The sequence below is a fragment of the Manacus candei genome, unplaced genomic scaffold (genome assembly GCF_025592945.1).
Source record: "Manacus candei isolate 608988 ecotype Guabito, Panama unplaced genomic scaffold, ASM2559294v1 h1tg000011l, whole genome shotgun sequence".
NCBI lineage: Eukaryota > Metazoa > Chordata > Aves > Passeriformes > Pipridae > Manacus > Manacus candei.
Window position 1 is genome coordinate 17,917,253 of NW_026138059.1, and position 15,938 is coordinate 17,933,190.

The 15,938-nt window shown below is 38.0% G+C and overlaps 1 long non-coding RNA gene across 1 annotated transcript; it reads left to right on the top strand.

Moving 5' to 3' along the window:
* The first annotated feature begins 8,562 nt into the window (after positions 1-8,562).
* LOC127466638 (uncharacterized) lies at positions 8,563-15,454 on the top strand. The gene is made up of 4 exons (XR_007902808.1): positions 8,563-8,661; positions 10,765-10,845; positions 14,414-14,471; positions 15,430-15,454. It is a non-coding gene; the product is annotated as an uncharacterized LOC127466638 (long non-coding RNA).
* The last annotated feature ends 484 nt before the right edge of the window (positions 15,455-15,938 follow it).

Sequence of the window (15,938 nt, forward strand, 5' to 3'; positions counted from 1 at the left end):
ATGACCTGAACAAAGAAAGAAGAACTATCATTCTACTAGAAACTGCAGAATATGTTAAGTGTTAGAAACGGGAAGAATTAAAAATTTGTCATCAGAACCATTCTCTTTTAGGTAGAACATAATGAGAACAGGAAATAGCACAACATGAATCCATTCTTGTGACAAACCTTGCAACATAAATGGCAACTGGTACAAACTGATACAAATCGATCTTTTTATTTCACTAAAAAGAGGCAAATAATGAGATACAAAATGCTGAGCCATTTGGATTCAGCCAACAGTAATGGACAGTTCATAGATAAGTAATGGGCTGACTTTAACTCTTGGATATCTTTTGATTTCAGTGTTGATTTTTCCACAGAGGTTATGTGCATGTCACATATATCTGGAAGCTTTGGCTTAATTAGATGCTTCTGTATTTGAGTACAAGGAAATTCTGAATGACACTCTTTATGCTAATTCAGAAGTGTGGGATGTAGTGAACATTTAAAAATAGACTACATGACTATGTATCACAGGATTGGAGTTTCAAGGTTATTTCAACACACAATCAGATTTTTATCTGTTTAAACACCACTGTAAGAGAGGCTGTGCTGATCAGGTGTGTCTGAAGTACCTCAGATGACCAGATCTACCCAGGACTACTTTCTCACCTACAGCAGTTTCTAAGGGCTTTGTGATATTATGAAAAAAAGGTTAAATATTCATCTTTAAGTCTTTGGCTCTTCTGAAAAAATGGAAATCCCATTTTTCAAAACTATCTTATTTTTGAAAAGGCAAGATTATTAAGAAATATTAGTCAAGATTTTAATTTTAACCTTCTCAATGAATAGAGAGGAAAAATATACTTTTAAAAAAATTATTTTCAGAAAGGTTTAGCACAGCATTCGGACAGTGTTATGATATTGATTGACCTAGAAAAGAGAAATATACTGGTGGAAAATGAAATATCATGTATATCTCAACAATTTCTTGATTCCTTCATTTGTCAAAAGTGGCAAATATGCAGTTCATAATTTGAAATGTATTAAAAGCATTTTGTTTTTTAAAAAAGATAATGTTCATCTTATTTTTCCATCTGTTATTAACCCACATGTAATATACCTCCAATGTTAAGATACACAACATCAATGGGCAGATTTTCAAAAAGCTGTTGATTTCACAATGTAATTCAAATTTAGGTGAGATTAAATATGTTAAACTAGATAAAATGTCTGAAAGAGTAGAATTAAGAGGAAAACCAGAAAATACTATGATCTGTTTCAATCAGTTGTAGAGCATACTATAATACAAATTACAAATTTGTCAAGTAGAAGTCAATTCTCGGAAACTTATGAGACAGCTGACATATGTTTCAGTCAATAAAGCATGAAAAGTATTGTAAAAGAATTTAAACAACTCTCCTTTGTGTAAGGATAACAACTAGTTAGCTTTATTTAGTGCTTAAGCTCCTAGATAGTATTATTTGGAAAGATTATTAATTTGGTCAATGAAAGTAATTATGCTGATCTGAATTCTTTAACTCAATGAGAAATTCAGTTTGAAAACCAAATATAAAACTTTACTATCCTAAAATTGAAATGTTTATTTAAAAATGGGAAGGTCAGTTCTTACCAGCTACATTTGTGTTACTGAATCTAACAGCACTTTCCTGCCTTTGCTTCAGATCTATGCCTTGGTATTATCACAGTCATTCAAGCTGAATCCTCCTCCCCACTGCCCACCACAGCCCTCTCCCCCCTGTTCCTCTACCCCTATCAATAGAAATGACAATGTAGAGGCTGAAAAGGTATTAATTTTGAAAATCAGATCCCTCTATTGATACTGAACTTACATGCCTAATAAGTAAAGTATTTTAATAATTGTTTTATTACAGTTCAGAGACAGATTTTTTTATCAGGTATACTAGGACTGTCATCATGCTTTGGTAAGGTACCTCTTTGCATGTACCAAATATTCTCTGTTAAGAAGAATCCCCTTGTCATTTTCCTGATTTTCCACGATCAACAAAACTGGAGTATTTGAGCTAAACCCACATATTTTAAGATCCACATCTTTAAGATCTGCCTATTTTCAGTTCTTGTATGCTTTGTCTTCTTTCATAAAGTGATGGTCAATTGGAAATTATGCATAGCTGGAGATTTTTAGTGACTCCCTGATAAATCGTTTAATTTACTTTTTCAAATGTTAGCTTTACATTGCTACCCTATTTCAAAAAATAATGCATTTGACTAGGTCATTTTTTCTTTGAGGCTGGGTTTTGTCCCTCAAATTTGTAATTCCCTTCCAGCTAAGCTCCAAATGCACTCTTGACCTGAAACATAAATAAAATTGTCTGCACTTTTCCAGACACATTAATTCTACTGTAGTAATTATATGTATGTGAATTGTTAGAGAGGCACTCACAGTCTCATGGATAAAGTGTTTGTTAAAAGGCAAAACTAATTTATCGGGATCTTGGCAAAGGATAACACTCATATGGGAAATCAAACCTCTTGAACAGCATGATCAGTTGTTGTTTGATGGCAATGAGGGTCTCTACTGCAATAATCACCTCAGTGGCATCTTTAGCTGGATTGGATAAAATTCAAGCTGCTCCATGATCCTATGTGATCACTCCAGCATATGAATAACCCACTGCTATCACTGCCACTTTACATACAAAACCTTTCTCAAATATCTTGACTATGTACAAAATACTGTCCTGCGTGAATTTACATGAGCAGTTCTTTATTGGCTTTTTTATAAATGTTTCTTCTATGTACAGTTTGATCAGTTCTGCAACTGGAACTGCCTGGGTGTCTTTCGGATACTTCAAATGGGATATTAATCAACACATTTAAGGACAACATGATTTTTGAGTGATCTTGGGAATCTGGAGAGGTCCCAGCTGACTGGAAGCTGGCTAGTGTTGTCCAAGGTTTCAAGAACGGAAGGAAGAAGTACCCTAGAAACTACAGGCCTGTCAGTCTCACTTCAGTGCCTGGTAAATCATGGAAAAGATTATTCTGTGAAGTACTGACAAACACGTGGAGGACAACACCGTCATCAGTCACAGCCAGCATGACTTCATGAGGCAGAAGTCCTGCTTGTTGAACCTGATTTCCTTGTACAATAAGGTAACTCTCTCAATTGATCTAGGAAAGCCAGCAGATGTAATCTTTTTGGACTTCAGCAAAGCTTTTGGCACTGTCTCTCATAGTATACTTCTGGACAAAATGTCCAACACACAGCTGAATCATGTGTTATATGATGGGTGAGCAACTGGCTCACAGGTCAGGCACAAATAGTTATAGTCAATGGGGTTATATCAGAATGACATCCAGTCATTAGTGGGGTTCCACAGGGCTCTCTCCTTGGCCCAGTTCTCTTCAACATCTTCATAAATGACTTGGACGTGGCACTTAAAGGAACAGTAAGTTTGCCAATTACATAAAATTAGGAGGAGCTGTTGATTCCCTCAGGGGCAGAGCGACTTTGAGAAATTAGAGAGCTGGGCAATCACAAATCACCACCAATCACCACCAGTGTGAAGTTTAACAAGGGCAAGTGCCGGATTGTGCACCTGAGACAGGGCAACCCTTGTTGTTTGCACAGACTGAGGAATGAGAGGCTGGAGAGATGTGCTGCAGGAAGGGACCTGGTCAATGGCAAGTTGACTATGAGTCAGCAGTGCCCTGGCAGCCAGGAGGGCCAACTGTACTGCATTGCAGCCAATTGAGGGAGGTGATTGTCCCACTTTGCTCTGCACTTTTACAGCCTCACCTTGAATATTGTGTGTAGTTTTGGGCACCACAATATAAAAAAGACATTAAGCTATTAGAGAGTGTCCAAAGGAGGGCCATGAGGATGGTGAAGGGTCTGAAGAGGAAACCTTATGAGGAGTGGCTGAGGTCACTTGGTCTGTTCAGCCTGGAGAAGAGGATACTGAGGAAAGACCAGATCTCATTGCAGTCTACAACTTCCTAGTGAGGGGAAGTAAAGGGCAGGTACCGATCTCTTCACTCTCATGACCAGTGACAGGACTCAAGGAAATCGTATGAAGCTGAGTTGGGAGAAGTTTAGGCTGGATACCAGGAAAATGTTTTTCACCCTTGGGTGGTTGGGCACTGGAAAAGGCCTCCCAGAAAAGTGGTCACAGCATCAAGCCTGTCTGAATTCAAGGGTTTGGACAATGCTCTCAGGCATATGGTGTGATTTTTGGGGTGTCCTATGCAGGGTCAGATGTTGGACTTGATTATCCTAATGGGTGCCTTCCAACTTAGCAAATTCTATGATTCTATGATTCAAAGATTTGGACAATGCATATCAGGAACCTGCCTGGGGGAATTGCTAGAACTGTCCAAAATTCCCACCTGGAGACCTTCTGTAAAATCAGGTAGCTGCCCTATGGTGAAGGTGGCCAGTGGTGCAGTCAGTCAACTGGTTAAAAGGAAGTTCTTTGTCTCCAATCAGTTATCTCATGTATACAAATGGCTGGCTGGGGAGTTCCTGAGCCACCTAGGAATTAACATCACCACCCTGATGTCCAACCACATCACAGTTATAACTAAGGGGCAGGTTGGAATTTCAGCTTGTAACTCACTAAGATTCATAGCATTTACCACATAGCAGAGCAACAAAAATGCTTTGGCATATGTAAGGTTAAAAAATAGATAAACAAATCCAAGGAAAATATGATTAAAGTAAGAATAGACCATGATTATGTTGGGGTTTTTTATTCTATAGAAGATAGGATTTCCTTATCACTGGCAAGCAGGGTCGGTATATATTCGTAAGTGCAGAAAATTTCAAAACATTCATGCAGATTTGAACAGTACTTCCATTTCTCTCTATCTTGTATTATAAAACCATACTCCCAGAAAATCTGTTGTGTAGGCTAACATTTGTCTTCACCCTTGTCATGATGAATTTTTTTTGTTGTTGTTCATGCATTTTGGCATCCAGGCACAAAATACAGCATACGTGATGTGTTGCTAAAGACAGTCTTTGGGAGGATGGAATGGACAACTAAGCATTTCTTAGCGTAAGAAACTTTTATCTTGCTTTTTGACTGGCTATTCTACTAAGATTTATTTTTGCTGACATATTTTCATATTAATTTCCTCTGTAACAGAAAAAAAGAAGATGGCTAGAGAAGTAGTGTATTATTGTATTTATTTATAACATTCTTATACATGCAATACAGTGAGCACTTAACAATTACTTGTTTGAGATCTAATAAAACTGAGCCCTGTTATATTAGTTCAGTCAAGTTTGTTGATTTTTTTTTATTCCTTACTTAATTTGGGTTTTTTTCTGTCTTTTATTTATTTCCTTCCCATACATCCTTGTCTGCTTAGAGATTTGTGTGGATAAAATAAAAACCTGCTTTGCTGTCATTGGTTTATTCTCTTTCCATCTTGACAAGAACTATGTAAAATCCAGCTAGAAGGCCAGGGGTTTTAAGCATACAGTGCCTCTTTCCCTTAGCCACCACCAGCTATATAAATTAAAAAAAAAAAAAAACAACACACAAAACACCCCCAAGAACTCCAATTATTTTCTACCTTCTCAGAGCATTAAGCAACTTGTTTCCCAGGGCAATGGCACTTTCATTCCCTTTGGGCTGTCCTTTTACACAACCTTCATGTTTAGTTGTGTGCAATCTTTTTCTTCTACCTCCAATCCCCCTCCTTTCCTGTTTTCTTGACTGTAGTTTCCGTCACATAGAAACTCTTTATCTTGCTATCTTCAGACCACTTCAACTTTATGTCTGTTTTCCTAATTTCCAAAATTTTACCAAGTATTTCTTTCTTTCATTTTCACAATAATTTTATAAATATTTTCGGTATATGTCTGCAGTTTATAGCTCTCTGCAGCTGTGTGTTTCCTCTGGGCCTGTTCACCTCGTGGTATCTCTATAATTCTGTTCTCTTAGTTATATTTTAGAATGCAAAACCAACAGGAGATAAATTCTCCTCGGATGTTAGACAAAACCTGCCACAGATCTTACTAAAATTGCCTGCCAATAATGATTTTGCTGATAAGCCCCATAATTACTAAGACAATAGGCTGTTTTGTAACATGTGTAGAAAATTATAACAACCTGATTAAGATACTGACAATGCTACGATGCTGCTTACATTCATTATGGAGGCTGGACAAGCCACCTAAGTGACTGACGAGTAAGTCAGTTATCAGGAGACTTCATACTTTGCTCAAGGGCAAAATTATGTGACACTTGAAGATGATTCCTTTCAGGGTGGAATTCCGTGCACTTTCGTACCTATGAATCCCACACACCAGAGCAGCTCAGTTACAATTTCCTTATTTGGGAAAATACTTAATCTCTTCACCAGAAAAATTCTATTTGTTATTCTAGAGAAGCACAAGGATCATAACTCAATTGATCCTGTTATGTCCACCTCAGAGCACCCAAATAGTTTAAACATGATTCAGCCTACTCATTTCTACATTAAGTACCAAATGTCTTGGAGAGTGATTGCATTGCAGAAGGCACAGGACTGCCAGTGTGGTTGTTTTTGTAATTAATCCCTATGGAAACAAAATGTTGCGATTTAAAATTTTTACTAGTCTAAGAAATAAATTAACTTTAAAAAGGAAAACTTTTCCTATTAATAAAATGTAGGCATGCAACATGATATGTAATGCAATTGGTATAAGTTAATTTATAGTGAATATGAAAAGATACTTCTTCAATAAATGTAGTTCCACACTCAGTAATAGAAAAAAGACTGTCCTTGACTTGCTTAATCAAGAAGCTGCATAATCATAGAATTACAGAACAGTTTGGGTAAGAAGGGACCTTAATGATCATCTATTCTAACCCTCCCCACCCCCTACCACAGGCAGGGACCCCTTTCGCTAGACCAGATTGCTCAGGGCCCCATCCAATTTGCCCTTGAACACTTCCAGGAATGGGGCATCCCCAACTCTCAGCAAATTGTTCTATTACCTCAATTCCCCCTGAGTAAAGAATTTCTTCCTAACATCTAATCTAAATCTCTACTCTTTCAATCTAAAACCATACCCCTTTGTTCTGTCACTGTCTGTCTATGTAACAAGTCATTCACTCTCTTTTTTTAAGCCCTCTCTGAGTACTGGAAGGCTGCAATAAAGTCTCCCTAGAGCCTTCTCTTCTCCAGACTGAACAATCCCAGCTGTCTCAGACTGTCTTTGTAGGGGAGGTGCTCCAGACCCAATACAATTTTCTTGGCCCTCCTCTGGAGCCACTCTGACAGGTTCATGTCTTATGCTGAGGACTCCCTCCCTGGGCACAGTACTCCGGGTGGTGTCTCACATAATGTCTGTGAACTCATGTGCTGGTTTAAAAGTTAACCAGCAGGGAAAATGAACTCAATTCAAAAGAGAGATTATAAGTCAGAATAACAATTTAATAAAATAATAAAATAAGTACAATTATACAGACAAGCAATTTGGTTTTAACCCACAAAACCCAAATGTATAACCCAGCACCCTGGGGCATGAACAAAGTGGTGTTTCTTGGGCTCCCCTCCCTGAGTCCAAAGTAAAGGGAGAGGGGAAAAAAACCTGCTGGTGGGAGAGCTGTTGCAGTCTGGTCAAAAGTGGTGATTGCAGTCCAGTTGAGGGTGGTGAGCTGCAGTCTTCCTCTGGATCCTACGAGTGGTAAAAAGGTTCCAAAACTCCAAGTTTATATATTCTCCAGTTCAGGCAGGAATGCTCAGTCCTTCCCTCAGAGTGGGGAATTCCATGAAAGGGTATGAGGATGCTCAGTCCTTCCCTCAGAGCAAGGAATTCCATAAAAGGGTATGAGGATGCTCAGTCCTTCCCTCAGAGAGGGGAATTCCATAAAAGGGTATGAGGACAGGAGTATCTACAGGCCTCTACTGCTAACAATTTCTGGGAAATGGCATGGAAGGCTATAGAATACACAGTTTTGGGTTACACCCATACCATGATGAACTGGTCTCAGCTGTCCTAACTAGGACAACTCAGGACATCTGAGTTCAAATTTGATCTGTTAAAAATCTCCATTTACTTGATTTCCTTGTCAAGAAGCATAAGGACTGATTATGGTCATCTTCCCTACAAAAAAGAAATGCTTTCTGTTTGACAGATGGTAATACAAACAGAGTTTGGCAATTAAGGAAGGATGTGGATGTATGACTCCTTTGTGTTACAGCACACCTGAGGATACGTTATGGTTTAACCCCAGTGAATAAGCAAGTACCATGCAGCAGTTTTCTCACCCCTCCACCAGCAGGATCAGAGAGACAGTTGGAATTGGAAGGGTAAAAGCTAGAAAACTCGTGAGTTGAGATGAAAAGAGTGTAATAGGGAAAACAAAAGCCATGCACACAAGCAAACAAACAAAGAAATTTACTGCTTCCCATGGGCAGGCAGGTTCAGCCATCTCCAGGAAAGCAGGGCCCCATCACGCATGAAAGGTTACATGGGAAAACATACATCTTTACTCCAAATGTCCCCCTCTTCCTCCTGCTTTCCCCCACTTCATATGCTGAGCATGATGTCATATAGTATGGAATGTCCCTTTGGTCAGTTGGGGTCAGCTGCCCTGACTGTATCTCCTCCCAGTCTCTCATATAACCCCAAATTCCTCGTCAGTAGGACACTATGAAAAGCCTGTGTAAGGACTCTAAGCAGAAAAGGTTCTGTGTAAGCACTGCTCAGCAATACCAAAAACATCTCTTTATTATCATCACTCTGTTTAGCACAAATCCAAAACACGGCCCCATACTAGCAAGAAAATTAACTCTGCCCCAGCCAAAACCATCACAGGATATCTGAATCTGCAGCTTAGGTATTCCTCAACCTAAAATGTCTTGTACCAAAGGACTTCCTTGGTGAACAAAGAGTAGAATTTGCTGCTTTCAAACAGATTGGGGCAAGAACACTTTCAGAGTAGCCAAGTGAGAGAGCTTTTCATTACTTCCCATCAAAGTTTAGAAAGGTAGTGAACCCATATAAAAAGACATTTGCCAGACAGGAGAACAGCACAAATCTACAAATCTCACAGAGATGATATTGCTCTGTAATGATAACTATATCCTAGTTAAACCACCTTTAATGGTGGTTGGAGGCTAAATTTAGGTTTCTGAATCAAGCCTTCAGGTGATCAATGGCCAGGGCTTGAACCACCTGTAACTCAAAGCTCAGCTCTTTGTAGGATGGCTGTTCACATTCACCCAGTTTTATCACAAACATTGCAGCTGACAGACTACAGAAGGTAAAGCCAGGCAAGATAAGTAGACTGAAAACACTGTAGCAGAAGTGTTGAGATGGTAATAGCAACCTAGGGATCTAGAAAAGAAACATTAACACAATGCATAAAAATCTGAGGTAAAAAAGAGCAGGGAGATGAGAGATCTCAACTTGGCAATATCAAGGGTTATGATATTTCAAAAGTGATGGAAGCCAACTCTTTCTTGGATGACTGATAAGACCCAAGTGAGCACTAGACTAGAATAGGGAGAATATTAATGCTTAGCCCAGTATCTTGCAAGTCCTAGTTCTCAGTTGTATCAATCAGACAGTAAATACTTTGTGGGTGCTCAAGGGAATGTACATCTTGTTCTCAGAGTCTCTTTGTGCACAGCAAAATATGTCTGGAAAAAACTGTGGTTCATTGAGGAAAGGTTGGAGCAGGAGATTACTTCAGAATTAGTCGAATCACTCTCCAGTGACTTACTTTCAGACAGGTAAAATAGGAGTTCGGTACCTCTGATGTTTAGAGCAGCCTTAGCAGTGCTGATAAATCAATCGATACAACCAGCCAGTCAATGTGAGATCTTTTGTTCTTTGATATTCACATCTTTTAGTCTGTAGAGGTGTTTAAAAAATTACCTTACCACAGTTTATATCCTTGTGAGAGAGATTTTTACTCTGGTTGCCTTCTCAGGGAAGCATTGTTTTATTACTTGTTAGACCACATTGTCAATTTATTTTATTTTCAGAAAGCTGAGTTGTGGATAGATTTATACTTTTAGGGTTTTTGCAAGGGAAAGATGAAATTCTTATTTTCCTGAGTAGCACCAGAAAGACAGGACTAAACAGGCAACACAGTGCTTATGCTTTCATGCAATCCTGTTAGTACCTTCCCAATTAACTTGCCATGGATCTGTAGGGTTTTAAGCCAGTAATTGCTTAAAACTGCACACAATTTGGATTTATTCAATCTCACTTTAGTTTTCAAACTGGGATATTTGTGTTAGGAGTGTAGCTACTCAAAGCTCCCTCTATACTTATTGGAGAGAAGTAGGCTCTCCACAGAATGATTCAGATCTTATCTCATTTGAATTTCTCTCTTGAGATGTCATTCTTTTAAGTACAGAAATAGCTTATGCCATTTTTGTGCCTAGGTTAGACTCCTTGGGAAGGTACCAGAAGGTAAGTGGAATGAATCTAGATTAAATTTTCTGACAAACAGTTTAAAAGATAAGGTCCTTCCAATTATATACATTATACCTAAAAGTTTCTAACTTACTGAGAAGAAGAATAAACATTAGATTTCCCTTCAAGTTTACTCCCTGATTTCTAGGACCATATGGCCTGTTAACTCACCTAGCTGCAATTACATTCAACACTAACTTCTGTGCCTGTGTTACCCTGTCAACCAACAGATTAGTACTTTGCTGCTTGAAAGTTATGCTCTGATGGGCTATCAGTGTTCAGAAGACATTGTGTATAATCTTGCTCACTTCTTTTGCTATGAGTTGCAAAGTCATTCAGGGGCCTCAGTTTTGATTCTCCTCCCCTAAGGTCCGAGCAGCTGACACTCTTAGCCATCTAATTCCATGAACAGAAGGAATGCAATCAGAATGCAAACTGCCTGAAATAATGGTATGTTTCCTCCGACTTACAAGATATGTGTTTCCACAGGTATTATTGCAACACTTCCTCACAGTGCTACAGTTAAAGCCAAAGTTTCAGAATGCAACACACGTCCAGACAGCAGAGAACTGTAAAACAAAGAGAAGAAATATAAAATTAAAAAAATTAAATGGAAGTCCTTCCAGCTATAGTTTCTATATGTGCCTAAAGATCTTTTGATCTAGAAATTATATAATTCCTTGTCAAAATTGGGGCAGAAATTCTACTTTGTTCGGATCTAGGACACAGAGCTCACACTGTGTGGTAGCCACAAGAACTAGATGAATTATTGATGAGTAAAAACTGGATATTAATTCACAGAGGAGTAAGATATTTTTGTTTTTAACTTCATTTCATGCTGATTATAAAATATCCTATATCATTTGGTATGAGCCTCATTAAATATATACATCCCATGCTTTGAAAACTCAAGCTTTAATGTTTTCCAGCCTCTATTTCAGTTTTAAATACTGGCAGTGAAATCAAGATACATGAATTATTAAGAGCAAGGATTTTGCTAAAATGACAGAGCATTCAGTCCATCTGTCTCACATTTGCAAGTCCTTTTATTCACACATTTTCCAAACTTACAAAAACAATTGACAGAGAGATTTCAAATAAACTTTTTGTTTTGTCTTCCTGTATGTTTTGGTTTTATCATTTTAATTGTAGGCTCTTGTCTGGACAGAAAAAAAAATAAAAAAATACAGAGAGAATAAGTATTTTGCACATTTTTTCTCTAGACCTTGGGAAATCAAGGTCCTCTGTCTATAAGAGTTGATGCTCATATTGCCCAGTTAGCTGGAAAATTCCTTAGTTACCAGACTTAAAAAACTCCCTCATTTTTTTCTTCCCTCTCCAGCCTTCCTCCTAGATTTGCATTAGAAAATGAAAGAAATAATTATGAGGCAAGAAAAAAAATCACAAAAGTCTGATTCTGCAACCTAGCAAGATATCATTGTCACTAAGATGGTAAAGTTCTGGATTTTGCTTCAGTGCTACTTACTCACTACATTTAGTTAACCTTAAATGAAAATTCAGCAACATTATTATGTGTTTTCTAGCCCATACTTTATAGTACTGAATTTCTGTCTAAAGTTAGACTTACTTACTATCTAAAGAGAATCTGCTGTCACTGTCCAGAGCTGTTAAAATTAATGAAGTCCAGATAGGCTAGTTGGGGAAATAGACTTGAATTTCTTTGCCACTGAGAATATTTCAATCAAAATAATGAAACAACTACCTTTTTCAACAAGCAATAAAGGAATATAGTGGAATCACATAATTGAAAAATATTCAGGCCAGAAGGGACTTCTTGTTATTTAGTCTAATATCCTGCTCAAAACAGGACTAATTAGGTCAGGCTGTGACCACAAGGCTTGAATACCTCCAGGGCTCAACACTCCCTCCACTCCTCTCTAGGCAACTTGCACCAAGATTTGGCCATGCACGCAGTGAAAACAAAACACCATATCCAAACAGAATTTCCCATTTTCTAACTAATATCCTTTGCCTCTCACTATATCACAGGGAATCCCCATAAGGTTGCTCCACATACTTTGTATCCTCAAATCAGGGAGCTGCAATGAGGTCTCCCTGAGCCTTCTTTTCTCCATGCTCAATCAACCCAGTTTGCTCAGCTTCCCCTTGTCTGTCATGTGCACCAGCCCCATGACAGAGTAGTCTTTAATTAAAGCGCTTTAAAGCACACTATATACAGAAGTGTACAGTACTGTACAATACAGCATTGGGCTTCTACAATTTTATAGCTCTAATTAATTATCATATCTAATGGATATTTCCAACCCAAAATTTGCCTGCCCCCCAGAACCTCCCTCAGGTCCATTCCTCGACATGCCTTCCTGAAACTGTGTTGGAGGTCTCAAGACCCCTTTCTGCATCACCATCATCTCCCTCAAGTCGCATTCCTTCTTTGGAGCTTCTCCAAGGTCTCCAGGCCTTCTAGGTTGCTTTGTCTACAATGATATCTTTCTAGGTAGATGTCCCAGGCAAGATGTACTTGCCAAGGTCTTTTCTTTGAAGAGAATATTAAACAAAACTGGAAGAATTTCGGGAATTTGATATGAAGCATTAGAAAAGAGTTTTAGTAAACTGCTGTTCTAAAGTGTTAGAAATTATACAGCTATATTAAAAATCTATATGTTACAAAATCTTGAGAATCCTAAGGCATCACCTGTTAGCCCATTTCTCCCACCTATCCAGGTCCCTCCCAATAACAGTTGTGCCCTCTGAGTGCTCTTCCCTCTTTGGGATTGTTTGTAAATTTGTTGAGAGCACATGCTGTCCCATCATCTAGGTTGTTATAAAGACATTAAGATGCATTTGTTCCAGTACTGATTTATGAAAGACACCACTAGCTGCTATCCAGTATCTGCACTTTCCAGCACTAGCCACCAGTCTTCGATTCCAGCAGTCCAGTCATTTTTCTATGCACCCTTCTGTCTACATGTCTACCCCATATCTCAAAATTTCAGTGCTAAGGAAACCATGATGGACTGTGTTAAAGACCTTCCTAATGTTAGAGTGTGCAGCATCCACTGCATTCAGCAACAATCACTTTGTCCCAGAAAGCAGTTAGGTTGACCAGGCATGAGTTATGCTCGGTACATGCATGCTAGCTGCTTCCAGTTACCTTATGATCTATCATGTGCTTAGAAATAGCTTCTGCTAGGATTTGCCCCCTAACAAGTGAGGTGAGACCTTTACCTGAATGCTTCTTCTAGAAGAAGGATGTGATGTTTGCCTTTTTCCAGTCATCAGAAAACTTTCCAAATTTCCATTACCCTTTGAAAATTATAAGGTTTACCCCTCAGCAACATCAGCTAGCTCATCTGGTACCCTTCGATACATCCCATTTGGACTTACAGGTTTGCTTATGTCTAATTGTCTAATATGTAAAAACTAGAAATGAGAAATCTACCTCTGGAGATGTATGAAGGCAAAAATAAATATAAATGAAAGTATTTGTTTTAAATCTAAGCATGTCCAATTTTGCTTATGAGCTATAAAGTTGTTCTAAACATTTTGTTTGAATGGCCTATAGCTGATCTTTCTGCAGACATTTTAGTCCTCCCAAGTAGAAAGGGAAGTTCTGTCTAAATGGGAATTTCCTACCTGTCAAAATTTTGATGAAGACAGAAAATATATTTTTCAGTTAAGCTTTAAACCATTCTCAAGTCTTTAAACAGTTCTAGCTTTTATTCCATGTCATGCTACTATTCCTTTCCTTCCTCTATAAGTTTTTTTCTTATGACATTCCCAAGTATATAAACTATTCAGCACATTTTTTTCGGCTTTGCGGTGTACTGATTTGAAAACTGTGGTTTTAAATCTTTTTCTTTTACATGTCTTTTAGTCATTTGTATAAATTTCTACATGCTTTCACTAGGTCTTAGATTAATCAAACACACTTTATAAATTTTTATATGCAAACCAAATCAACAATAAACTCTGCAATAAATTGCTATTTGAAGTAATAACAGGTTGTATTAAAATATTTTTTATATTGCATCAACAGACATCTACAATGAAAGACATCTTTTTAATTCATGTCATTGTTAACAAAAACATTCCAAGTAAGTTACTTAATTCTATTATTCCAGTTTCGTGGCCAGATTTGGTTTATTCAGTCAGGGAAAACTAAACTGTTTGTAATGCTGATTTATTTTGCACAAACCACTTTAATTAAAGTGGTGTAATATTTGGAAAGTAAGGAGCTATTAGACTGCATGCAAGGAAAGGAAAGGTAAAGCATATTTTGCTCTCTAATCAGATGTTGGGAAAGGACATAAGTTTTGGCTTTGAATTATCAAGTAGAAGTTTGTAATTAAGTGTGAAGGAAGAGAGAAACAACAGTTTATTTACAGACAATTGGACTGTTTATTTTCTATGAGAACATAGCTGTGAATTATTATCTAGTTGAGAGAAAAACAAGGATTAGTAGTATGTAGACACATGTAGGCATTTAACACGATTAAATTCTCATCTCTTTTTTCTGTAGCCTAGTAAATATGCTGATTGCTCTTAGCAGGGGATGGCCCAATTATGTGTTATCGTGGCAGTGCAGGAGCTCACCCTCACAGTAGGCCTGATCTGGGTTTAAATCCCTGTGCTGGGGCCAGTGACTACTGCCCATGCTGCTCCAGCTTCAGCCCCAGAGTGACCCTGCTGAGGAAGGGGTGATACCCTCCCCCCTCTCCATCACTGTCTGAAAAACCATAGCCCTTTGTGTGCCTGGGGCTGGAGGGACTTGAGCTGGCAGACAAGGTGAAGGATGCAAAATAATGAGAAAATTTACAAAGATAAACCTAAGCATGACCAAGGCCGGGGGGAAGGTTCCACCCATCATCATGCCCCTCCCATGTACTTCATTATTGCATATAATAATGTCTGGAGCATAATATGTCATATCTAGTCACACAGAAGGAAGTGCTTTTAAGCAATATCATTTGCAGTTATATTTCATACATTTCATCATCCCATGAGCAATCTTCGAATTCCTATCTCACAATTCATTCTCTGTTCTTTTTTGAGACTAAGAGGCCGAGGTCTACCTGCAAAATAGAGGTAAGATGCTGGGATAGGTTTATATGAATATCTACATGAATACATCCTGAGTTGATTCTGGTTTTTCTCTGCATTGGTACATGAAGTGAAATGAAGACAATTTTTAGGTATGGTCAGACCATGTCTCTTTGTCCCTGCTTCTGGCCCATTGACATTAAGACATAATTATTACATAAGTAATAATTTACTGACATAGTTAAAAGTGAATTTAAAGTATCTCAATAATTCTTGATGATTTTGTATTTCTCTTAGAAGTAGTCTTTTGGCTGTCTTTTTAGAGATTCTACTTAGAGTCATTGGGGAATATTTAGCTGTAAGAAAAATGTTACACAGTTCACACTAAGCACTGAGATGTTGGTTTTACTAGATTTCTGTGGCTTCTTTTTGTATTCACATACAGATTTTGTTCCAAAGAAAACCAGCACTCCTCACAAAAGAAAGAATGTGCCTACATTTCTTATTTTGACTTCATAGAA